Genomic DNA, 27,324 nt, shown 5'->3' on the forward strand with positions numbered 1-27,324 from the left:
ACTCAGCTGGGGTATGGGATTCAGACAATTGCAGCTCTCAGGACTCCTTCTTAGATGCCATACAAGGAGCCATATCTAATGTTTATTCTGCATAGCATCTTCCAGCAGTTTGCCACTGGCAGATTTGGAAATGTCCCACTGTGCTGTGTCTCCTGCGCAGTGCTGGCAGGACCAGCCATGGCCCTGATGCTCAGGGTTAGGACAGCATGATGGCACACTTTTCTTGAGAGCCCCTCTGAAAAAGAGCCTGGTGGTACTCAGTACAGCTGGTTCATCCTGGCATGATTCACTCCTAGTTAAGACATTGTGATTCATGGATGAGTTTTAACTCCATGATTCATTCAGGTCCACTTTCCTTTATTACTGCCAAAAGACATATAATCAGTAGGTGTCTTATCTAAGAAAAACTAAAAATGAGCAAAAGTTAACAGCTCTTCCAAGAGACAATTAAAGCTCTTCTTCTTCAGAGGTATGCAACCAGCACCATGTTGAAAAAGATTGGAATATTCACAAAGCAAATTCATTCCAGCCTCAGCAATATAGCAGATTCGTGAATTTGTGTTTTTATTATCAATGTATTTAAACTGAAAAGAGTTAATTCTCCCTGCTCTTTGTGTTCCTTCTATACAAGTTGTTTTGCTCTGCAGTTTCCATAGATTTTCTTTATAGAAATCTGTAGCATAAAATTTTATTATGTCTGCAACATTGAACAAATCAGAAATAGGAGCACTGAAGGGAATAGGTTTCTGTACTTTCAGTCTCTTTCTGAAGGTTTTCACCCTCAGTTGTGCTGAATGCTGGATCAATTCTATGCTTCCTTCTGCTGAAAAGACAAAAAACTTCACCATGAAAGAGAGAATGGGATAAGGCAGAGAACTATTTTTAAATGGTGGAAACAGAAAACAATATTCATCTGCACAGACATTAGCTATAGATTGGATTGTAAGCTATAATAGTTCCTTGGCAAGAGCATAGAGACAACCAAATTCATTACATCATAGATATGCCATTTATTGTCAGATCTGCAGGCAATTCCACAGAGCTGGTTTCTGTCCTTGATGTTAAAGAAGTGTCCAAAGCCTGATCCCAGGTGAATAAGTGTTTTGTGTACTTCAGATAACGTACATTTGAATTGCACGTGTGTAAACCTGTTCTTTGATTCTTGGAAACACAAATAACAGCACTGCCTTTGCAGTAAAACATTAGCCACTAGCAAAGGACCAGGGCCAAAATCATTCTTGGGTTCCATGCTCTTGACCGCAAGGATTACACCAAGAATCAATCTGACCTTTCTTTTCGGCAATAAAGGAATCATAACCATGTGGGATTTGAGGGATCACAAGGCAATGAATTTCCAGCTTCCATTCAACTGATTTGTGCGTGTGACCAAATAACCTCTCTAATTCTTCCCTGTGGCTCTACAGCCACAGCCTTCCTATGTAGAAATCCCTCAGCTCCAGCTCCCTGGGTTCCTGTGGGGGAAAGGGTCACTGTGATGGATGAGATTTACAGAGGTTAATTTGTGGTTTGGCAAGCCATGGGCTAGTTCCAAGCCAGGGGCCTTGGCTCCCAGCACTGAGAAATTGCCTCTAAGTCAGCTCCCATTACAGTTACTCTGCTTCAGACTCAACAGGGACCTCCTGACTGTGTGTGTACCTGGAGTGAACCCTAAATCAAATCCAGATTTGATCCATTTGATTGCTTCAGTGCGTTAGAGCTCCAGGGAGAGAAATGAGGTGCCTGAAACTATTGAATATAGGATACACTCCCAATTTTCATTTGGGGCAAGAGCAGTCATGGTCAATTAGCTAAAGAGAAATTAAAAGTCAGTTTCATGTCCTTTTGCAGAAGTAACAAGGATAAACTGGCTTTTATACAAAATTTGTACAAGTGAGGCACAAAACACGGAGACTCACTGAGTCATCTTTCTGCAAAGAACAGGATATAACAACAGTAACATCTCTCCTTATGTAAGTTGAGTTTGGCTTGCAGCCAAACAGAAGTGTAGAGATGTGTTTCAAGCTAAGTCAGCTCTATCTAGAGCTGAGCCTGAGCTCGGCTTGGGCTGAGCAAGTTAGGAAAGAAGAGACTGGAACTTGGCAGCAAGGAACAGTTAGTTCCATTTTGCCAAGCACTGTGCATAGCATTAAGGTAAATGTCCTGCTTCTTACAAAACCTGTACTCATAAGGGACTGTCATAAACCAGAATGAGTTTCCTCCAAGACCCTTGAAAAACAAGCCAAAAAATTACAAAAAAGCACTTCAATTTCTGATACAGACCATTGTGAACTTCCAATAAATCAATTAGATGCAGAGATTGTGCAATGAAGTCTGTCCATAAGGATCTCTGCAGTCCAGGATCCAACAGTCATGGAATGTACACTGATGTCTTGAGGTTTCTATTTTCATGTTCCATGAAAATGTAATATGGTGTCTGATGCAAGCTCCATGTAATGAATATCTCTGTTAAGTTCTTCTCTTTCTTAGAATTCAGTTAAAATCTTTGCTGAACATGTAAATATGTGAAAATTAATTAATATTTTTTTTTAAAAAAAGTGTGGTACAACATTCACTTTCAGGTGAAAAACTTGAGGAAATACATTTAAAATAACTTTTAATTGTCACAGATACTGGTATATTATATCCTCTACCTCAGGAATAGGACCAAATTTTCCTGTCTGTGATATCCTTACTGTATTCAGAGCTGAAAGTCAATGAACAAAGTTCTCAGCTTTCTACAGGCAGATGGATTCAGAGCTGAGTACATGCTTGGCACCTGCATCCCAGTAAGAAAAAAATATTTCTGACAGGATGGAAATATCTCCAATTGTCCTCTTTCCTCTGCTCCAAGAAGGCTGGAGCAGAGCCAGGGAAGAAGTATTGGGGTGGCCTGTTGAAAAATTAATACAAATAACAGGTGTCAAAATGTGTTATGGAGATAGTAACCTGAATCCAGGGAAGAGGAATGAGTGTTCTCTTTCTGGGTGTCCACGTCCAGCTCAACCAGGAGATGAGACTGAGCCCTACTCCAACTCCCACTGGTGCCAGTGTAAAACCAACAATAAACCTTTTTTTTTTTTTTTTTTTTTTTTTTTTTAATATCCATAGATGGACCTAGTTATTATATTGAGATCAAATTACCACAAATGTGTAGTAGTAAATTCTCTTGCTTACCTGCCACCTCACATTTGGCTCTCTCCATATTTTTTAAGCTGGGAAAACTAAACATTGAAAGTCGAGAGAACTTCAGGACAGAGTCTGAGAAAGAAAAATACTGAGTATGGGGCTCTTAAAAACTCCCCCATAATCTGTTAACATGCTGTTGATTTAATTCTGATTAGTTGTTCTGATCATCAGGGTGACTGCTGAGCACAGAGATGTCCTCATAGAGAGAAAGGCAGACTCAGGATCCACAGTGGGTCTGCCTGAGGGTGGGTGGAAGGAAGTGAGTTTTCTAAAGGGCTATTTGGTGTTTTCAGCCCTTTGTGTTTTTTATTTTTGTGACAATCTTAGGCTGTCCTGGACTCTTTTAACTGCACCTGCTATCATCTCTCAGGTTTTTGTTTTCTTTTCACTTTTCCTTGAATTGCATTGAAAACACTAAAGAAAACAGTCCACTGTTGGGTAGTTCCTCTCCTTGAGACGATTTCTGTTATCACTGTAATGAGACAGTTTCCCCAGGACCAGGAGAGAGTGGCTTTCCTCTACTCCAGTGACAGCACAGGTCTGGGTTTGCTAACATGTGAACAATGTGCTGACAGGTGGCTCAAAGACTGTCTGATAGCAGTAATCTTACCAGGAGAAGGGGTGTCACAAACAGAGCAGGGGTGCTCTGTTAGTCAAACAACCCTGGTTTTTTTTCCCATGTTGGATGTTACAGGCAAAGGTTCTTGATGGACTCATTCGTTATTTCATTTATGACCAAGGTGGCAGGTTACTGTGACAATAGAAACAATGGAACAGATATACACAAAGGCAGATTTTTGTGCTCAGAAGCCCATGTAACTGCTGCACTGCTTTTCCTCTGGTTCTTTGTTTTCATTAGGTGTTCTGTGATTTTGGGAATGCTTCCTATGCACATTAGGGCAAAGGTATGCAGCTGTGAATTCAATGAGAGAGGAGTATTCAGGACTGATAACTGAATGTGCAAATGACATTTACAGGCTCTGACATCCAATTTAGAAAATACATGAACAAGTTAATTTGCAATCCTGTACTTAAACAGTATTATAATTGTGCCTTTTAAAGGGCAGGTAAGTTGTTTATAGGTTTATCTGACTTTTTTCCTTTTCAAGCAAAACTGTATTTTCCATCTCCTCTAACCCACTGGAAAATGGATTAAGCAAATCTTGTTTAATTTAAAAAGAAAAAAAAAAACAAAAAACACCATCAACCTCCCCCCCCCCCGCCAAAAAAAAACCCCACAACAGGTTGGTTGTAAACAATCATAAAACCTTCATCCTCTAGGTGAGCTTTGCTTTAATTTTAAGCACTGTGCAAATGGAACAGAGTTGCAGATTCAGATTAATATCTTTGCAATGAATTGTACATGCCTGATTTAGTGGGAGTATTTGTAGGGCAAAGGTATGAGAGTCCAAAGGTATGGAATGAAATTGGTAACCTTAACGACACCTGTAACTATTGCAGTACACTGTAGCATCACCATGGCAACCATGGATGCCACAGAGCTACAAAACCCAGGACTGCAGTTACACTGCAAGAGCTATTGTTTCTCTTTTATTTTACAGAGTGTGTTTCACTCACACTCTGGAGCTAAGTAGGTCAAACCATGCTCCACACGCACAAGGCTGCCCAATCACTGATCTCTGTTTGGATGAAGAGAATCTGAGAGCAAGGCACATGCCAGGTTTTTCTGCTTCTTGCATGCTGGGCAAGTGCTTTACACATAATTGGGCATCAAATATGCATTGTTGCATATTCAAAAGTCCAAATTTTCCCCTAGAGTATTTTCATGTTTCTAAAACTTCATCAAGATGATCATTCTTAAATATCCAGTTCCCATACAAATCTGCCAGGCCAGGCACTTAAATTGCACAACAATTGTGATCATTCCTAGATATTAATCTTACAACTAGACAAATTTTTGCATTTGTCTTCTAAACTTATATTCATAGATGCTGTCCTTTGAAGAGAAGGAGGATTACTGATTTGTTTGGCAAGGGGTGGCAGTTGCTGCTCCAAGATTTACTGAGGTGAATTCAGATATGGGATAACACATCCTAAACCAGAAAGAATTAATTGTTCCCACAGAGTCCTCTCCATCACTGTTAGGAGAAGCGTAAACAAGGAAGTAGCACTGGTGTCTTGATTTGTGGAGCATTAAAGGTAAGATACACCTCACTTATAGGTCTGATAGAATAAATTTGGTTAGGCTCACATAATCCAGACTGGAACACAGCTCCATGGTTTATTGCTGCGTGACTGAGAGATGGGACTTCAAAGGAGGCACGCAAGAAGTAGTCCAAGCAAGAAGCCCAGGCAAAAAAAAATCAAAGGCCAGGGCAAAAAGAAGTCAGAGTTGAAGTCATTAAGTCCAAACAAAAACAGGATTGAAGTCAAAGTTGAAGCGATTTATTTTCTTCTCAGTTGAGTCTTACATACTGTTGCAGCCCAAAGCTGTTACAGCCCTAACAGTCATACCCTGAAGCAAGAATTTCCCACTAGTTACAGAATCAGCCTATTTTTTGCCAGTCTTACAAGACTACATTGTTTCAAAAACCTTGATACCTGCACATGCTGCACTTTCCCAGTTCTTCTCATATCTCTGGTTGCTCATCCCATGGCCTGTATCCCACCAAGGCTGGGATATCATTAAGCTCCATTGTGCTCTCTGTTCTGTCCCCCATTTGCTCTCCCATAGTTTATGTCACCAGGAATCCCTGAAAGAAAGGTGCTCTGATCAGAAAATGCAACTTTCTGACATAATTTTCTATCTGCTCCTGCTGCTTGAGAAGGAGTCATGGATCTTTGCAAAGATATGCTATCTAATGGTGACTGAACATGTATCTGTGGGGATGCCTTCATTCTATCCCAGATCTGATAAACACTTACACAACTGACAAAAAATGTAAGGAATGGAGCTGAATGCTTTCAAGCTTTCAATAATCTTTACAGTTTGGCTTCCTAACAGCCAGTTATGTAATCTATTATAATGAGGAATATTAGTCCAAATATCTATTTAAGGACCACTTAAACTCTTTAATTTATATTCATGGATGATAAAACAGACACACTGGGTACTTCATATTTTTTTTCCCTTGGTATGGCTGTTAATCCGAGTTTCAGCAGAGATCCAAAAGGAAGCTGTCCTGTTGTCCCTTCTCCCCTCTTCAGCAAGGCCCAAATTTCAGAGAAGCAACAGTTACTCAGTGCATGACAGGGGATGGATAACTGGGGCAGCTCCTTTCACACTTCCTACTGGCATTTTTGTTATCTTGCTGAAGCAGACTATGCAATGGATTCAGTAATCAGAGGACCCGAACCTCTCTTGTCAGCGGGGGATAAATATGTGGCAGTGACAGCTTTTTGTGATGGTGATTAAGGCTGTCTGGCTGTCATAGTTCATTTGCATTGGCTGGTGTGACTACACTGGTCCAGAAAAGAGTGTGGCATCTCAATTTGTCCTCAGAGGAAGTTCAGCTCTAGTGCTACTGGGCCTGTTTGGTGAAACATGCATTTCAGTTTATTCCTGTATTATATAGATCACTAGGAAGCTTTTCTTTGTAATGACTTTGTCAGTGAGGAAATGCAATTTAAAAGGTCTGTAAGGCTATTCGTGCCCTTTGTCAGATCCAAAGCTTGCTTGTTGTTAACATCACGTCTTGTACATCCTGAGTGTTTTCCTGCCTTCAAATGAATTTGCAATCAGAAGTATTGAGGGACCTTTCCATTTCTCTGCCATGTGCTGAACTAGCTCAGCAACTCTAACCTTTCCTTGCGTCCCTGGAGGTCACATCAGGCTATCCTCCTTTCCATCACTGGAGACTGCAAATGAATCCAGTCTGACCAGCTATCCAGTCTGACCTCCACACATAGCAAAATTCTAACAATGTTACTGATGACCTTTTCAGGAAAGGAAACTGGTCTCTTTCTAGGAAGGATCAGCTGATGAGTAAAAGTGAGCAGGTAACTCACTCACTGCCCTGTCTGCTTACAGCAGGTGGGATAAACATTTATGACAAGTCAAAAATCAGGATAAGATGCCAGTTTTTACTAGCAATAATAAATTCTCTTTAATAGTAAATTATTACTTAATTAGATGAGCACTGCAAATGACAAATAAACGAATAACTACAGCTATGGGGAAAAAATATACATCTATTACACTTATCATCCACACACATTTCTTGCAAAACACTGAACAGATCCTTTTTTTTTGTTTTTTTTTTCTTATATATTTTTTACTGATCCCATGCACAGAGGTTAGCATCTAGGCCATTCTGCAGATGAGGTTATGATTTTCATGGCTGGAATAAGGACACCAGTTAACATTTATTTTTGGATGGAATTTCTTTAAGTACCTTGGTGAGAATTTTTTCAAACATCATTGTATTGCTCACTAAAAATTCACCTTATACTTCAGAGCAGACTACCCCCAAACTGTCACTGAACTTTAAAATGTCACAATAACAGAATTATATGTTCTAAAAATAGGGAAATGGCTTAAAGAGGAATTTAACTGGCTTAGACAAGTTTAATTAATCACTATGCTTTGGAGAAAAAAAGTAACATGCTTTTCCATTGAAGTGCAGAGACAGTTCAGACAGAGACTGGATTGCAGAGGCATTATCAGAAGACATCAGTGTGCTAGGCAAGAGCAAGCCCTGTTCTTTTCAGCTCCTGCTTTTGGAAGGCATGACAAGCCACTTCAATGCAGCCCATGTGAGCTCAGCCTTCTGAGATCCGTTAGCAGCAAACACCTCCTCAGCTCATTGGATTGAATTCATGGTCTGGCATGTCCTCACCATGTTCATTCACACACTTACCTTCGAGAGTCTGACAAGAGCAGAACGGGTGATCTGGGACAGGAGAGAAAGGAGAAGAAGGCTCTTGGCCATGCTTTTGTGTATTAATTGGTTAGAAGGTCAGACTGGTGACATTCAAGAGGTAGAAATGAGCAAGGGACAAAGCAGTTTGTCAGCAGCCCCACATCCTGCTACTCCTGACTGCACTCTGATGGACCCTGGACCTGAGTGTTGCCTGGGGCTGTTGGTTAGGGATGGTGTCACTCTGAAGCTGGGGGTCTGTGCCCTGCTGCTGAAGGCACAGTGTCTGCCTGCGCATGGTATCCTGGTTTGTGATCCTCCTGGAGCAGCCCCACTCCTACTGCTCCCTGGCACTGGGTAATGTCAGCACATCTCTCACTTAGCACTGTGGATACCTGAGGAGTCAAGAGCTCATCCACCACTGCCCTCAGCATTGCCAAGAAATTGGGTGTTTTGGAGGGGGGGCAGAGCTGCCTCCTGGCAAGGAGGGATCCACAAGTCTCAGGAGCCCCTTCCCCAGGCAGCTCTCCAGATCTCCCAGACACACAAAGCCCTGCTTAGCTAAGCCCCAGTTTAGGCCAGTTTGGAGTACACAGACCCATTTTGGCATCATGCAATGAACCCCAAAGCACTGAGAACCATTCCTTTTCCTCCTAAACTGACTGCATTTCCCCTGTCAATGCCAGCACAGGGATGAAGTGTCTGCAGGTGGCTCCATTCCACTGGGAATTCTAAGGCATTCTTACTTAATGAGACACCCTCTGCAAGAGGACTGTTAATACCAGTGTACCTTTTTCCCAAAGAAGAAGTAAAGAGCCTGACCCACCCTACCTTCCCCATATAAATAAAGACAGTCAGGCACAATGAAAGTGCTTCTTCAGCAGGAGTGCCTCAGCCAGACCCTTTCTCCGTCAGAGGGTTTGCTCAGCCCCGCACGGGTGTTGGTCACCAGTGCCAAGAGCAGGCTCAGACCTCTCTGCTCTCCAATCTACCAGGGGGTACAGCCACACCCTTGAGCACTTCAGCTGCTCAAATGACTTGGGCAAGGTTGTGTGTGTAGCCTGTGTGAACAAGGAATTGCACAAGCTCTTTGCCAGGCCAAGGCTTTCACCCAAATCACAATTTTATCCTCCCCTTCCTAAGGTCAAGCAAAGATGCTCAGCTCAGAGTTTATTCTCCTCTCTGATCTTTAATCCTTGGAGAACCAGAATTCCTGATGGGAAAACCAATAGCCCCTCGAGTGTGTCAGGGCAGTTGAGTGCTACTGTAATAAGGTAGAGTATATTCAGTGTAAGGATAATGGGTAATGTGGGATTTATAACAAAGCCATAACTCAGTAGGAGGGGGTTCAGATGATTTCATGAATCACAGCCATGAGATGTGACTGATCGATGAGATCATTAGAAAGCTAAGATTGAATTACAGCTTTGGTAATTTATCACACGACAGCCTCAGCATTTTCTATGATATTTGAGGAACACTTACACATTTTCCTGCACTGTTTTTTTCAGGTGCCTAATTATAAATAAGGTGCTGGAGATGCTTTTAATCAGTGGACAGTCTAGTGCCACTGTCTTTCACTGTAATCAGAGTTGCAGGCATACAGTGAACTTCCCTTTTGAATTATTCAGAATGTAGATCATTGCAGAATTACAACATAGCATTTTCTTTCTCAGTGTTCAACACAGCAGTGGAAAATTCCAGTGTAATAAGGCTGGGACATATATTTCTTTCATAGTTAACATTTTATTGTACTAATTAAGAAGCAAAACAGAAAAAATATTCTACATTCTATGTTATTGCTAATTGTATTTCATATTAATTAATAAACATAGGCCAGTTAGTCTGAGGTGTGAAATTTTTCAACACCTGCTTTTTCAGCTGGTTTAGTAGATTATGCTTTTTTCTTTGTGTATGTTTTCTGGCTCATTTATTTGATATATGTTGTATATGCATTGAAGCTGCATGGAGACATAAGTTTGATAAAGTAAGAAGGCATTTGCTTTCTAAAAGACAAAAATTAGCAGCCATTGGCAGACGGGCAAAATTAAAGGATTCCAGTTAATTTTCTGACTCTGACAGCTACTAACCGAGAGCATTACAAAGGAGAATGTCTAGGATAGCTGACATCTTTGAAAGCAGTCTCTGCAGTCTGTGGAAAGGGTAAGCAAATTGTGAATCCACCTGGGTGATATTTCTGGACCTGGCTCTAAGAAAATGTAAAACAGAGATGCCACTTGTACTTCATGTCGAATCAATTTGACACTCTCCTTTCTGTAATTGCTGGAGGACAGGGATGTTCTGTCTCGCCTCTTCCTTGCTTCTTCCCACGTGTCTCACTGCCAAAATCTCTGCAAAGCACATTCTCTGTACGATCATATCCCCTGCCTCTGGCACCCTGGATTTCACAGTCCTTTTAAGAGGGTCAAGAGTGCTGGAGTTGTTGCAGATCTCTCTCTTCCACTGAAATTTGGATCCCTGTAATGATCTTTTTCATGCAGTAGAAGGAAAGTGATACGATTCTCTTAGACTTTTCTGCAAAAGAAGAAAATTACCCCTTTTAATTTTTCATTTGTTTGTGGGTTGTTTGTTTGTTTTACTTGTTTTTAAATTTGCCTGGTACTGTCTGGCAGAACTGATGGACAAGCAGCATTCCCATTTCTTTGGAAATTTCACCTAAGAAATGTATTTAGTCTGAATTAGACTGAAGTGGGCAGCAATGTTCACCATTTTCTGTGAATGGGAAATTTCAAAGAAAATCTCACACCTGACACACCTGACCATTGTGTTTACAGAACAAAAGCCTTTCCTTGCAGCTGCACTTAAAAATTGACATTCCTGACAGTTCTCCCTGTGTGGCTGCAAAGACACTGACAGGAATGGTAATGGGGTGGGCAGGAGGCTCAGGAGCTGTGAACCTTTCACTCCCTGCCCTGAGCTGCTCATCTGGGAACAGCCAGGGTGCAAATGCTCCCCTGCACACTGGGGACTCTGCCATCCCCAGGTTCTGGGACATCTCTGAGGTTTAGCACTTCTCCCTTCCTTCTGAAGAGCCGGGTGACAATTCTTTACCTGGGCTCTGAAACTTCTGTTCATCATCTCCCACTGCATGGCAAAAGAATGAGCAGCAGCTGAGGCAGTACCTGCCTGCAAGCCAGCAAATCCTCGCAAATTTACTTCCAGTGATGCCAGCTTGTACCTTACATGGTCAGCAGTTTTGTGCATATTAATTTCTCCCTGATGTAAAACTTGTCTCTCAGCCAGAATCCTGTAAAAAAGATTATTCTCTTCTGTCATTGCTGTAAATTGGCATCATCAATGCACCTGCTTCAAGGTGGGCTGGTGCCTGTGAGGGTCCCTCATGGCTCTGTTGCTGCAGTCCCCTATATGTTTTCATTAATATAGCAGTCATTTTAATATTCTGCATCAGTCATATTCCTAAATGCCTGGTATCAGTCAAAATCAGTCAAAATCTGCCCCACTTAGGTTTCTTCAGGACATTTCTGTTGCTCTTTGCTCAGTTTATATGAGTATTTCACAAATATTAATGACTTAGTCTGTGTAAACCTTGCTGAAATATTAAGACACATTTCCCTCTAACAATGAGAAAGCACAGAGAACCACAGGTAAAGGAACACAGGGTAATTTTGGGATATCCAGAGTGACATGGCTGATCCTTGTTTTTCCAAAGCTTGTGCCTTTGTCCCTGTCTGTCTCTGAGCAGCACAGTTCCCACTGACATAAAATCTGTGTTTTCAGTTAATCTGCAATTAATCCATAGCTTCCTAAAACATTACCGAGGCAAAATACCTCTTCCTATGCCACCGTAAAGACGTGGAGGATAAATTCAGCTCACTGAGGCAGTTTCCAGCTTCCTTGCTGCTCTTCCCTTGTCTACAAACCTGAAATTGCTTCTCCCCATCTTGCCCTCCACCAAAGGAGGGGATGCTGACAACAAATCACTCCTGTCTGTGGGATCAGGGTCCTGCAGAGAGGTGATCCCAGCATTAAATCCCATCCAGTGTACGGGCCAGCAGGTTGAGGAGGGATTTACAGCCACGTAAGGCTGCCTTACTTCTATTTTATCCCAGAATGAATGAGTTAGGGAGAGACCTGGCACTGCTGAGCAGATGGTGCTGCTGTCCCTGGTGAGACAAGGGCCATACCTGCCCCAGGAGAGCCAGGAATCCTTGCTTGCTCAGGAGACATGTTTTTCTACTGATGTACTGATGAAATAAACCATACAGTATCTAACCACAGCTGAAACTGAAATAGCAGGCCTCTCATTTATTCCAAGCCCTCACTTATTCCAGCGATGATGGGATTGGGAGTTTTCCAGATTTAGGGTTAAATTATTTTTGCACTCTATTCCCATGTCCAAAGCTGAAGGAATTTAGGCAGTGCTCCTGGTACAAGGCAGCTGCTGGGAGAGTTTCAGTTTCAGTGAACACAGCTCCTGTCATCTGCGATGTTGCCAGCTGGGTTAACACAGCTGTGTCCATGACTATGTTACAAACGTGACACCAACTTAGCACAGTGATTTTCCAGCAAGAGCAAAGCCTTAGTTTCCTCATTGCTATCCGGAAAGTGACAGAAAACCTTCCTTCCCTACATCAATTACTTACTTTGAAAGGCAGGTAAAGGTGAGAGTCAGCTGAGTTGAAAAATGAAGCATTGTTTTTCTTTCTGTCAGCTCAGCTGCCTGATCACTGGATTCTGATCATGGTTCCTCAGAATAGACCCCACAAGGAGTGGGACCTCTCCACTGTCCTTGCCATGGCAAGAAAAAAAAGACAGAAAATGACCTCAGCATGGCTGTCACCCTCTGCTGCTCAGAGGATTGCCACAGTTATTATTATTATTTATTTTTTTTTTTTTTTTTTTAGTTAAGTCATATTTCTAATGGGAAATAAACATGAACATTGTTTTGTGGTGAAGAAATCTCTGTGGTGGCTTGTCAGGTTGTTCCAGTGGTAAATCACCTTAGCTGTTGGAACATGATGAAGGTCTGATTTCCTAAGCACAAAATGGTGTTGACTCTCTGCCATCTCCCCAACACATTTTAAGACTCTCCAGGTTACTCGTGTTTAAGACCTCTTTATGCAGAAAAGAATTATCTTCATAATTTTTTCTAGAGCTTATTCCAAAAACTTTGGAGAAAATGCCACTGTCACCATTATTTGCTTCACAAAAATATTTCTCAACATTCAGATCTCTATAAATGCCTCCGCCTAAATAGATGCTAAGAACTCTAACAAAGTGTTCAGAAATTTTTTCTTTTTTCATTATTTTAGAGTGAGGTTTCTAATAGCAACCTAATGGAGCTTGAAAATTTATGTTTTTTCTTCACACAAATAAGTCCATCCTTTATTAAAATGTTTGATATAATTTCTTCTTATCTATGCTTCCTTTGCCTGCTTTTTTTCCAGATATATTTGCAGCTTTGGACATTTTTTTGCAAGGTTTTAATGCAGTTCCTTCCTCAATGTATTTTATTTTTCTTCCAAAGTGGAAAAAAACCTGCAAATACAAATGCACTTGGAGGAACAAAAACAAGAATGTTATAGGAAGAGAAAATTTATTTTAGATGTTGTGTCATATCAGACCATGTGGGATTATTTTGAAACACAAGTTTTTCAGAACAATGTACAAACTTCAGAGGAATTCAGAGAATTTGGGGATATAGGAAAAGTACCTTCACTAATTTGATTACATTAATAAGATCCAACAGTATTATTCTGCTTTAAAAAAAAAAACAAAAAAACCACAACAAACCAAATACTCTTCACCCACAAAAAATTTCCAGAAAATTAAAAATCCCCTCCAAATCAATCACTGACCAAAAAAAAAAAAAAAAAAAAGTAACCCAAAGTAGCCCAAAACCTCCAAAAGACCCACAAAAAAATGAAGAAAAAAAGAAATGTGGATACTTGAAAGAAACTACCTGGGACATGTATTCTGAAGCTCAAAACCCAGGTTTCAGCGTCCAGAAAGCAGTAGACCGACATGGACTAAATGGTGAAAACCTAGATATGATGATTAGAGATCTGGAAAATGTTGATTTACAAGGAACAATTGAATAAACAACAACTACTTGGCATTGAAAGGGGGAGATTGGATGGACAATCTGTAACTGTTTTCAAGTGTATTACAGGCCAGCCTGAAGATCAGGCAACAACCTGCTTGCTGACATGACTGGCATCTATAGAAGGAGAACCTACTGGATTCAAACTCCAAACAAAGGAAATTTCCAGTGTTTAAGATTAGAAACTCTTTAAAATTTTAAATTAGCACAAAAATTAATCACAAAGTAGAACACAGGTTGTCTAAAAATTTCTGGTGTCTCAATCACTGGGAGTTTTTGGGGAAGAAAAATGACAAACGTTTCTTGATTTATATATAATTACATATAATTAACCCTAAGTTGAAGCAAGACGATGGGTAAATTACATCTTTCCTCTTTTCATCTTTTAGGATTCAGAATAGAAGTGAGAGATTAATACTATTTGGGTTTTAATGGGTATTTTTATGCTGGGCTTTTAAATATAAGTGGGGAAGGAGACACTTTTTGAATCATTCTGACAAACTGTGTATTGCAAAGAGGACTGAGAGTACAAAGGAGATAGGCAAATTGAGCAAGCAGTTCATCACACACACGAATTGCAGCCAGTTTGGGTATCATCAGCAGAAACTATCTACCACTAGAAAATGGCCGTGTTATAGTATTTTGAAGAAATATATTTTTGTGGAGAAATTACCTGACTCACAAATGAATGCATTTTCTTAACCTTTAATGGTCTGTCCTGATTCTTTCAGAAAAGAATGATTTAAATTTTTTCTTTCACCTAAAAGTAGCTGATTTCAAATCTATATATGTAATTAATTAAATGGAAGAAATTGTGTTTGAAGCATAGTATTTCAGGGTGGGTTTTTTTGGTGGTTTTTTTTTTTTTTTTTTTTTTTTTTTAAGAAAACATTTTTTTTTAGTTCAAAATACAAAATTTAGAAGAGGAAGCTTTGGGGTCTGCCTCAGATGAAAAATAAAATAATAATTTAACATCTTCTGGAATGTATTTTCCTTCAAACTTCAATAAAAATTATCCTAGATTCTTAGTAAAATTAGACCTTGTTTAAACATACATATGGAGAATCCCTCATCATTTTGGAGAGTATATATCATTAGAGAAATTGGCCAGTGGCTGATTGACCATATTCAGTTTATAGCTGTAGCATTTTTGTTTTGTTTCGTTTTTGTTATGATTCAGGTTGCCTTCAGTTTTTCTGAAGGTAAATTATGGGCTTTATAGTAATATCACTGAAATGTAGTTTATGACAAAACTTACAGTAAGACAGATTTATGGTGGATGCTCTCTACCCACTGAGAAGCACAAAATATTTGAGCAGAGGCAGTTTTATTTGAAGTATTAGAGTTCTCAGAATATTTAATTTCTTTTTAGGGAGTTAGGTCATAAAATATTAATATTTTCTCCTTCCCACTCAAATAAGGATGGATTTTTTTAATGAGATATAATTTCAAACTCATTACTTCTTTCTTTTCCAGAAATCCCTGTCTTTCATTTACTAGTCTTCCTTAAAGTTTATCTAAAGTTTAAAAAAGTAGCATCACAGTGATATTATTTGACTATCCATTTTGGCCTGGAAGAGCTAGGTAGTAGTGGCCATTTACTTTCTTTTTGTTTAAAACTCTCTGTTTTAAATTAATTGTTTGTTCCTTGTTATTGCTGAAATGAGATTTGAAAGGAAAATGCTAAGGAGGAAATTTGGAAAAGATAATTTATCAAAGACATTGCCATCTACAGCAACCTAAAAAAATAAACTGCCAACAAAAGCTTGAATAAGTCAGTTTTATGAAACCTAAAAAATTTAAAGGCTTGAAATCCAAGTATATCTTTGAAAGATAAAGGGAATCTGTCTGCTATGCTTTGTCCTGTTGGTTGGATTTGGCCATGCATTACTGTGAATTCACGAACTTTATCTGCAGTTCACTGATGTAAGTGAAGAATGAGGTGTCATACTCTCCTCACCCTTCCAAACCTCATCCTGTAATTATTCTCATTTCCACTGTTGGTCTGAAACCACTGTGGACACTGAGAAATAACTGAAGTAATGCAGTGGTTGGATTGTACCTCAGTGCTGCAGGCCAGTCACGTCCACAGGAAATACCATGGGGTTGAATATGAGGCAAACTCATGACACCCACTTGACAGCTAAATCCAAACTTCTAATTCAGAGAGCCCTTATCAAAAATGCAATGTCTTTACTGTCCTGGAAATAGCCTGATTTGAGACCATGAATCACCCCTATGTGTTTGCTGCCACTGGATCTCTGTTCCCCAGGCCCATGGCGATGGCTGAGGTTCTTACAGAGATATTTCAGATGGGCCCCAGTGTGCTCAGCACAGCCTGGAGCAGCCTGAAGGTCCTCACACCATCTCCCAACCATTTGTGTGCCACCTCGCTAGAGAGGTTTATCTCTAGTGAACCCAATATTATCTTTTTTACCCTTCAAGTCCAGATTAAAGCTCTTTTGATCAGCCCTGCTCATTTTTGCACTAAGTTCCTTTTCCCCCCGTTGGTGTACCTCATCTGTTCCAGAGGGCCTGGTGTCATGTAGATAGACCCATGATGAAAAACCCCAAATTCTCCTGGTGACACCAGGCTCAGAGCCAGGAATTGATCTGCTGGCCCTTCCTGCTGGCACTGGGATGGCAGAATGTTCCCTCTGAGCTCTGCCTGTGCAGCTGCATCAGTTGTGGTGGGTGCAGAGCTGAGAGAGGACAGGGACAGCTCTGCCTCTGGACACCATCCCTCCCTGGCAGAGCTGGCAGAGCTACAGTGCCCTTCTTGCCTGCCAACTGCTCCTGGTTCCAGCACTTCCTAAGGGATTCTTTTATGGGAGAGGGTTTGACCACTGTCATTCCTGGCCCTGCATGGGTCTCCTGGCGCTGAGCTGTGGGCTCCTGGGGAGTCTCTCCACTCCCCTCTTGAGGTTCCCTTGGTTCAGGGACTCCCCTAGTGCATCACTCTGGGCAGCTGCTGTTGGGGTCATTGAAACTCCCAAGAATACACAGGTCTGTGACCTTTTTTCTTCCCACTGTCTGAAAGTCTCCTTTGCTTCTTTGTGATCCAGCACTCTGTAGAGGAAACACATTAAAACATTGCATCCTTCTACTCAGCACAACAGACTTCGCAGTTTTGCAAAACATGCAGGAATATGTTGTCAGTTCCTAAAGTAATTAATGTGTTATTTGCATTACAAACATGCTGCTTTATGGAGCCATCAAGAAGAAATGCAGTTTTCAGATGCAAATATGTTACTTAGATGGTGGCTTTATGAAAGTAGTGAAAAAGAGGCAAAAAACATTTTTTCTTAATCAGGTTGCTTATAAAAATAAATCCAAACTTAACATTTCTTTCTGTAACTGGTGAAATGGAGCTGGAGTTGGGACAATCAAAGGTTTCCAGATAAGCATGCAAAAGAAGTATTGATTAGCTAAGTAGCTCAGATCAATGTTCCTCACCCTTGCTTACCAAATGCCTCCAGCCTGAAATAGAATTTTTATTACAATATTTATTACAAAACAAAGCTGAGACACTTTAATGGTAGACTGTGTGTTCTTATCTGTCCTTGGGAGAGTGGCAGAAGTCCTTGATCCAAAGACATCAATGGAACAAGATTTTCTCTCCTCAGACCATAAAGAAACCTTGCATGCTCATTTTAAGTTCCAGGGAGGTTTTAACCACCACCTTAAATAATTTTCAGTGTTTACTTGTAATGAACAAACACTGAAGTCAGCCTAGAGCTCTGTCTTACAGGGACAGCACTCCCATTTCACTCCAAATTTCATAATTTCTGCTGCCATCCTCTAACTTAGCCCAGAAGCCTGGGTCTAAGCCCTTAGAAGAGTGGGCACGGTGCTGTTTTTAACCCGTGACAGATGTGTGTATCCTGTGGCTGGACTGTGTACACGGCAGAGACTTGAACCCATGTCATGCTACCCTAAGCAAATACCAGCAGCTGGATGCCAGAGAACCCAAGGAACACAAAGGTTACACAACTAAGAGGAATATCTCCTGTGCTGAGGACAGTCTGCAGAGCATTTATTTTTCCATTGTGTCGGAAAGCTTTGTATTTCTCTTGCCCAGCTACCATTAACATGGCCCTGTTGGGACTCTGACAAAAATTATTTCAGACACATGTGCTGGTAATTAAAATAAAACCAATAATGTGGTGATTTCTAAATCCTAATTCATGAGATAATTTTCATGGTACTAAGCCTAGTTCAACAAAAAAATTTGATGTGTGCAAACCTTTATCTAGAAAGATGGATTCATGTGTGTGCCTAAATATGTTTATGTGCTCACGCACTGTTTTTCTGTGTGGGCCTTAATTCCTGAGGCTGTGGGGAAAGCAAAGAAAACAATTTCTCTGTTTGGTCATGTTGTGACTTGAAAAAGGCTGTTCGGGGAAGAGAGAAAGTGATGTAGCAGGCAGCTGAAGAAATGCTTTTTTTTTCTGACAGCAGTTGATGGGAAAAAAAAAAAAAAAAAAAGAGACTTTTACCGTGTTCAGATCCAGAGCATTGTTAGCAGGAGTAGGCTGAAGTGGTGCAGGCCTCTTGATGTGGATTTAATTATTCACCTGATTAAGTTTTTCAAGCCCTTTATGAGAAGAAGCTGGTATGGAACCCGGCAAAACAGTTCAGAGACTGGCCTCAATAACCGAATGTAGCATCTTGTCATTCATCCCAGAGCCCTTTATCAATTGTATATAGAAATAACTTCATCTACCACCAAAAGAAAACACCTGCTTTGCTGGCATGAGCACAGTGGCTGTTAACAGGGAGCAGGTCACTAAACAGCAGGGCTCATGTGGGAGGTGAGCAGGAGTTTGAATTCCAGGTGCCACATGGTCCTGGTGCAGGACCAGCAATTGCTTAGGCTGAAAGGGAAACCAATACTGAGGTAATTAGTACAGCAGAGCTGTATAAGTGGTTTGCAGTGCAAGGTTTGTACTCTGTGAGTTCATCTTTGACTGTGTCCAAGATAATGAGATTGGCCTGATGCCCAGAGCCAACAACTATCCTGACTATAAATTTCCCAGCCTCTTCTCCTGGGTCCAATCTGGCTCGATCCTGGAAGTTCTGCTGAAGTCACGGTTCTGAATCTGGCTCCAGCCTTTCGCCTTCCAGGTCTGATTTCTTTTGTCACATTTGGGCACTTCAGAGGTGCTACAGGCACCAAGCAAGGGCAGTTTGCAAACAGCTTCGCAGTTGCCTCTTGTAGAGGTGAATGTTCTCCCCACAGATACAGACAGCGACAGCCCAGAAGCAAGGAGAAATCATTAGACTGTTGTCTAGGAAGTTCCCATTGACAGCTGTGACAGAAACATTAAAGTATGACAGAGGCAGGGAAGGGTGGGTCCAGGCTGAATGCAGAGGACACAGTCATTCTAAGATCCCTGGGACAGCCTTACCTCTTGGATGAACAGTCCTACAGGTGCAGAGCCAGATGTCCATACAGAGCAGGTCAGAAGCAGGAGAGCTTTCATGGTTCTTGTGTTCATAGCAATGTGTTGCTGCCACCTTCCAGGTAATCAGCTCTCACTTCCTTTTAACCCACCAGTAGAAAGTCTCTCAAAAAGACAGTGCAGTAACACCAAAGAGTACTTGACTACAGAGAAAACAGAGCAATGGTGTTGAGTACACTCTATGCTCAGTATACAGGTGAGAGGAGTAATCCTAACTACAATCCTAACTCCTAAAAAATGCTCACTTGATTTTTTTGGGAGGTTTCAAGCAAGCAATACCCAGGGATTCAGATCCTCAGGAAATACACAGGTCAGCAGGCTGTACAATAGTGGTGGTGGCGAGAAAACCAACACCTGTCCGATGCAAAGAGTATAAATAGTCCTTGAAAGAGGGACATAAACCCAACACCCACTCAGCTGTTATCCACCTCCTGTGGTCTGGCACTGTGACCCAGCTTCAACAGAGGCTTGACAGTGTTATGATCCATTTGATACATCCTGATGGTCAAATATGTGGGAAATGTGCAACGAATGCTCTTTGCTAATGAGGGACTTTGTCTGGGAAGTTGCTGGGAGAATGCCATAAGCACCAAACTTTATTCAGGCAATGAGTGGTGGCAGCAGCAAATGTGAATCCTGCTCAGTAACCTGGGCTTAGGAGAAAAGTAAATGTACAAGCTCCGTGAAGGAAACATGTTCAGATTTCTTTGGCTAACGTTGCCTTGTGATAAGCAGCATTCACTCTCAGCCTTTTCTGTGTGGCTCTTTGGTCAATCCTTGGGGCCCAGTGCCAGCTAAATAAAATACCTGGCTCCATCATGTTGCTTCATTTGGTTGAGATAAAACAGCTGGTCTTATTGTTTCAAATCAATTCGTTCATAGCAAAAGAAATTCAAGATTGGGTCCTCATTAAATATTCTTCGTCATTGACACAATCCTGAGAAAATTGACTTTTTTATGTTTGTGCTTCCCATATGTCCTTTAACTTTCTTCTCAAGGACTCGTAAAGATGGGACACCCCCTTCTCCCTGGGCTGACTAGAATGCAAATAATTTGATAATGGGGAACAAAATGTTAGGAAAGAGAAGAAACAGTTCAAGAAAAGACTGTGAAAAAAAAAAAAGATGTCTCTTTCAAGGGAAGGAGTCCCTTCTTCCCAGTCCCAAATATTAGAGAATGGGAGAAAATATTCTTAAAAGAAAAAATAGATAATACTCCAGTATTCTAGCCAGCCTTTAAATCACCACCATCCACTCAATATTCACCTCTAATAGTCAGTACTGGCAAATCTTAGCAGAAGAACATAGACAATAGCTGATCATGTTAATGGGTCGTTTTGGTCCAAATTGGCAAAGTTTAGAGCCCTATGGGAAAAAGAGTCCCTAAGTTAAAAGGCTGCTGATGAATTACAAGAGTTTCAATAGAAGACCATAAGGAAGAAACAATTAATAAGTGAAAGCTGGGAAACCTTCACTTGGCACAATAATTTGTCCTTCACTGTTTTGGGGGGGATTTTTTCCCGTTTGTATGAATGCATATATAACTTACACTTCTTTAATTCTTTGCATTTTGGAGGGCCCTTCGTTCTTGAGATGTGTCACTAAGAGTTCTTATTTTATTTTTCTTCTGCTTTTTAATTTAAAAAAAATTGAAAATGTAAAACATAGCTGGGTGATTTATGATGAAAAAGACTTCATTTGAAAAGGGTTGGTAATGAGGGCTTTGAAGATGCATTTAGTAGTTAAACTTCAATGTACTTTTTTTCCATCTATCCTGACCAATTTTTATTTACTGATGCAAAAACCAATGTAGACTTATGAGTCATCTGTTAAAATTATTTTCAATCACTACATTGTTTTTCATTCACAGGAAGTTCACAGTTTACTTTTTTATCAAAGGAGGAAAAAATAATTTGCACTTAAATATTTATCATAATACAAATTTAGAAGCAGAAAATGGTAGAAAAGCATCTCTATAATCAGTCGTTCTGCTGGCATTTGGTCTGTGATGGAGGTCTTAGCTCTTCTGACCAAAAAAAAACAACCAGGAAATGTCTGGCTGCAGGTATTAGAAGAAGGCAGCTGTCTGCATATGGAGCAGCTGGGAGCAGCTAACTAGTACCACTGCTAACTGTGGCCCCAGTTTGGGCTGAACCAGTCCTGCTTGGTGCCTTGACCCTTGCTCTCAAGTTCTGGTCAGTGTGGGAGAGCAGGAAAAATGGAGCTGCTCCTTTCTGGAATAGCAAGAAGGAGCTTACTGCTGGTGAGGTTTGGCAGAAGGACAAATGAGTTGACAGATTTTGGCAGCTTGCTTAGGAAACGGGTCTGTCATCCTGGGGGAAATTAAAATTCAAATGTCTCACAGCCAGAAGAGATGTGTGGGTGAGCTAGAAAGAAATGGAAAAAAATTCTGGGCTCTCTGGTTTTCAAGACAGGGGTTATTGGTCATCTGGAATTTGTTTTCTTTGCTTGAGAGTTGCAGCTTATTCGAAGTTTGAGTTGCTAGTTGGCAATGAGAAGGAAAATAACTGCTTGGGCTGTGAGAACATGCTCTTTGGGGGGGACCCAGTGGGAACAGGGAACTCCCTCTCTCAGCATGCTGTGGGTGCCAGAAGTTTAGGTGCAATGTCTGGGCAACTTCATGGAGTCCAGATCTAATGGAGGCTGTCAAGAGCAAAGGCAACTTTCCAAGCAGTCTGTGAGTTATAACTGATTTGGAGACTGGCAGAGCACCCTGGAGAGGAATCACTACATGCCTGCTTTTTTCTTCTGCTCCTTCCTTTGTATTCACTTGCTGATCCTTGCTGGAGACAGGATACTCTTGTCAGATAATCTGACTCCAAATAACCTCGTCTAATACAAGCAGGCTAGCTCATACTTGGTAATCTCAATTGTGCAATGAAATAATGTCCTTAGCACACGGTAAGCAACCAAAAGTCAGAAATATTAATCTCAGCATTTTTTTAGATGCAGGGGTGGTTCTGAGTTCAGTGATAGCACAACTCACCACACTGGAGTTTTGTAAGCCTCACAAAATCTTTCCTTGTTTTCTGCCTTAGTAGTGGCAAGCAGCAGGGCCAAAACACACCAAAGGTTTAGAAGAAAATTTTGTTTAAAACAGCAATAGCAGATGCCATTCTTGGTGAAGATAATATTAACAGGCTGAGAATATTTAGTGGTTATGTGTGGGGAGGTAAAAAAAAAGGATCCACATTCTTATAAAGGGCTTTACGAGTTCATCCTACACATTCCTATTTGAGCTCATTTGTTGCCACATTTCTGTCTTCTGTGAACTTGGATGCAGTCAGCAAAATTCCCAAGTAAAGATTTACAACACCTTGATACAACATGTGACAAAGGTCCATATACCTGCATACTGATGTATCTTTAGTGAAGGTGCTAACACATTGCAGAGATTTTGTGTGTCTGTGTGCCAGCACAACAACCCTAGGAGAGGACTTTTCCAGCTGGGCTGAGCACAAAAAGGGTTTGCAGCAGGAAGTTTTAAGGTCGTTTAGGTAATGGCAATATCCTTAGCTTTCTGGTCTATAACAAATAAATAGTCTTGTCTTTTAGTTGTACCTTTCCAAAGGATAAACTTTCCTGTTCTTTCTTTAAATGTTACCTTTCCAAAGGATAACCTTTCCTGTTCTTTCTTTAAATGTTATCATTCTCTTAATTCTACATTATGTTATGCACATGCACACAGATTCATGCTCACTACATTATTTTATTGAGACCCCCACCAGCTAAAAAACATTGGAGCTGTCTGTAGGTTCATGAGGTTGTAAATATGTTTTTGGCCTGGGCCAGAACCTCGTCCTAAAGTCCTGCACAGTGTGGACATGTCATCTGGGGCAGCACAACGGGAGGCATTGCTTCATTTTTTTCATGGCATGAATGAGACTGAAAGTGTTGCATATTTTGCCCTATTTCTGTCACTGTATAATTATTAACAGAAGTATATTGCCATTACTGCACTGCTCATAAGGACAGCATAACCTTTGTGCATCTTCTGGTTTTGTTTATCTAATAATCCTCTTGTAACTTGCCTCCTCTTTTTCACAGACAGGTTTCAATGTGTGCTTGCAGCGCAGCACAGCAGATTCTGGTGAAAATTTAATACAATGGAGAAATCATTGTTCTGTCTGAAATATTTCTTACTGGAGTATAAAATGCATCTTACACTTTGTGTCAAAGTGTAAGAAATTTCTTTTGGGGTCATGGCTAAGGAAGAAAAAAGAAATATTTTTGTTGCTTACCTGAACATTAGAAAAAGGGGTAGGAGTAAAGTAATTCTGGACTTTTTTGAGAAAGAAAATATATTAATAATATATGGCTTTGGAGCTGACAGAATTTTTTTGAGCAAATCCACTCTTTGTTGCCTCTTTATGTCACAAAGGTAATATTGATCACAAGGAATAGGTATGATTTTCATTTGGGTTTAGTTAGCCTTTTCAGGTTGCTTATTAACTTTTGAAACAAAAAGCCATTTTAAGAAGTAAAAGCACCAATGGGCAATACTGTGTCATCTCCACCAAATGATCATCTCTCCTTTTGACCAATCTGTCCCCTCAGTTAGTGAATAATTAGTCCTCGAAGCTCAGTCATGACAAAAACTCTATCAGAAAATGTTTACAGGTTCTATTTACAGTGCAATTATCAACAGCTTTAACATTGTTTTGATTTATTACTTGTAAGCTTCATTGTTTTTCTACAACCTCATTACAGAATTATTTGTGAAAGCAGGAAATGTGTCTTATTACTTCCTAATCACTTTAGATATAAACTGCCTGGATGTTTTCCAGCTAATATATCAAATTATCTCACTCTCTGAAAGGGTCCTACCAAAATTTGGGCACAAATAATGGTATATAATTAATTATATTAATCAGAGCTAGTAGTTTCAGATGGCTGTCTGAATGTGACACATACTAATGCATCAGTTTAAAAAGATGCCAAGCTCCGTTCCTGGGATCTGAGATGGGTCATCTACAGTATCACTCACACTTCTGAGTATAAATTATGTAGGTCAGTAATTTCATGAAGACAAAATTGTAATGACATTCCCTGAACAGTAATATCCTTCTAGAATTACTTCGTCTGTCTTGGGTGTTTTAATTTGTTATTTTTGTATGCATGTGTAAACCACTGTCCAGGGAATTCAGCAGGGCAAACAAACTTCCAGAGACCTGTCAGGCCATGAGGCTTGGTGAAAACAGGAGCAGGAGAGGTGATACATTGCTCACCTGTAAGCTGGGCACAGCTCCTGCATAGTCAAACCATAGTGCCTCTCTCACCTTGGATCAAGGAAGTGTGATATTGGATGGGATCTGACTTGCCCCTCTCATAAATGCCACTGCACTTTACATGAATTCATATCTCAAAGCAATTTTCTCTCCAAAATGCTCCATGCCTTTGATACCAGTGCCTGGGAAAATGTCATTAAAGTGTTGTCCCACATAGAGGGAAGGAATGACAGCCCATAAAGTTTAATCTGTCACCTCTTTCTATAATCAAGGAAGTCAAGTCTGAAACCATGTAATCTTTCCCCCAAGAGTGTATTATCTATTCATAGTCATTAGACTCTCCTGCATAAAAAAGACTTGTAAAGAGGGCAGCAATTAGATCTGAAGAGAAGTGCATATGAATAATATGTTAATTCAGTGACTTATTTTCTGGGTTTAGAATACAGAAAGACAGATTTTCACTTTCTCCAATGAACTTGCTATGATAGCTTAATTAATGACTATTTTAACTGATATTTAGCTTTACAGACTGATTTGGGATATACAAAGCTGAGCTGTGCTGCTGTCTCAGGTAACTCACATTTCTTTCTCAAGCTGCTCCTGAATGTACACAATCATTGCCAGCAAGAATACTGTCGTAAAAACTGCATCTCTAAATTCACTTTCCATGGACAATAAAAAGCTATTACTTGCATATTTGGAGAAAGGAGAATGAAACTTGCATAAGCACAGATGAAACAAGTTAATTTCAAATTCTTATGGGAAATCTACTGGTAATTTGCTCTGTTATTCACCAAGGTCTTCATGAAAAGCAGAGAAACAGTGTGAATCATGGAGCGATATTTTGCTATTGCTTTTCATATATGTATTTTAAATGAAGAGAGGACTGATTGTAAAAAAACATCCTCAGAGTATTAACAGCTATCTGCAAGTGGTCTAACTACTTAACAAGTCAAATAGTGATTTCAGAGAATGTATTTCACACAGTAGGTGGGACAGCATATGAAAATAAATATCAAATTTACTATGATTTGGCAGGTGACTGGGAGCTCATTAAATAGCTGTAACACAATTACTTGTGATCCCCTGGCCTTTCCTGAGTTCTCAGCCTCCTCAGTAGAACATTACTCCTGTAGCAATTTTTTTTTTTTTTGAGCTCTGAGCTATAAAAAGCTGTTGATGGATTTTTTTTTTTTTCCTTTTCTTTGTGTGTGTGTGTTTGTTTGTTTGGGTTTTTGTTTACTATAAAGCTGCAAATTTTAGACTCACTTGAGAATTCACAGGCATAACAAAATTAATAACGTGAGTTGAATGAATGCTCAGTCTAAGAGAAATCTGGGCTGTGGTGTATTCAGTGCCCTATGGATAAATGAAGAGAAGACCTCAGATGAGAACGTTTCCCAGACAGATGAAGACAGGAAGGTGATGGTGGCAAAAAGAGAAGAAGGAGTGGGGATTACAGGTACTCAGGTGGAGGTAAATGTGGTGAAAAAAATACATTCTTGACTTGTTGCTTTCCCAAAATCAAGGTAAAAACAATTGCACTTTTTCATTTGGATGTCCAAGCTGTGCAAAATGCCAAATCAGTCTGCCTTCTTAGTGAAGCAATTTCTTTTTTTCAGCAGTTTTTCCTCTGTGTTTTTGGCTGCCTACTGCCTGGCCATTGACATGTTCTCCAGTTAGCTTGGGGAAGAAAAATAACTTCTGGTGAGCTCTGGATTTGTGCTGAGAAGGTATGTGCCCTGTGTGCCCAGCCCCCAGTGCCACCACATTTACCATACATTTACCAGAGTTACATCACATGTACCATACACTTACACCCCATTCACACCACATTTACCATACATTTACCAGAGAGTTACATCACATGTACCATACACTTACACCCCATTCACACCACATTTACCGTACATTTATCAGAGTTACATCACATTTACCATATACTTACACCACATTCACACCATATTTACCACACATTGCTGACCCCGTGCAGACAGCAGAACCCTCAGGAAGCTGCCAGGTCACACGAGCAGGTGAGAGTGGGCTTTGGCAGTGGGAGAGGAGTAGCTGGAGCTGAACAGAGGAAATATCCCTGGGGCAGGGTGAATCACCATGAGATTGCAGAGGCCTCTGATAGGGCATGGTGCAGAGCCTTCATCCCCATTTTCTGCCTCTGAACCATATCACGGTGGTAAGAGGTGTTTTTCAACAATCACATCTTTATCCCTGTCAGGGCATAAAGTGGGGAAAGGATCAAACGGCATGTATAAAGAGAGCAGGCAATTTCCTAAAGGTGTAATCTCTCAGAAAATACTCAGCTGCTTTGTCTGTGGTCAGTTTCAATCAGCAAGACATTTTCCTTTCTCTTCTCTGCAGAAAGCAGCTCCCTTTTGTTTCCTGCCTCAGAACACTTTAACTTCTACATTGTCTCTTCCATAAAATTTCATGGAAGAGCTTTGGACAGCCATGCTGAGCACTCCTCCATGTGTGTAGCTGCTCTGTGCTGAAACACCTAGTTGT

At 40.5% G+C, this 27,324-nt stretch overlaps 1 long non-coding RNA gene across 4 annotated transcripts in view; it reads left to right on the plus strand.

Annotated features, from left to right (window-relative positions):
* Positions 1-27,324, plus strand: part of LOC120754684 (uncharacterized) — a 90,976-nt gene that overhangs the window by 22,398 nt on the left and 41,254 nt on the right. For 2 of the 4 annotated variants that reach the window (XR_005701522.2, XR_005701523.2), the window contains exon 4: positions 26,427-26,537. The exons of the other annotated variants lie outside the window; for them this stretch is intronic. This is a non-coding gene — a long non-coding RNA (uncharacterized LOC120754684). The remainder of the gene's footprint in view (positions 1-26,426; positions 26,538-27,324) is intronic. 4 annotated transcript variants of the gene reach the window in all.

Source organism: Hirundo rustica, chromosome 1 (assembly GCF_015227805.2).
Source record: "Hirundo rustica isolate bHirRus1 chromosome 1, bHirRus1.pri.v3, whole genome shotgun sequence".
Lineage (NCBI taxonomy): Eukaryota > Metazoa > Chordata > Aves > Passeriformes > Hirundinidae > Hirundo > Hirundo rustica.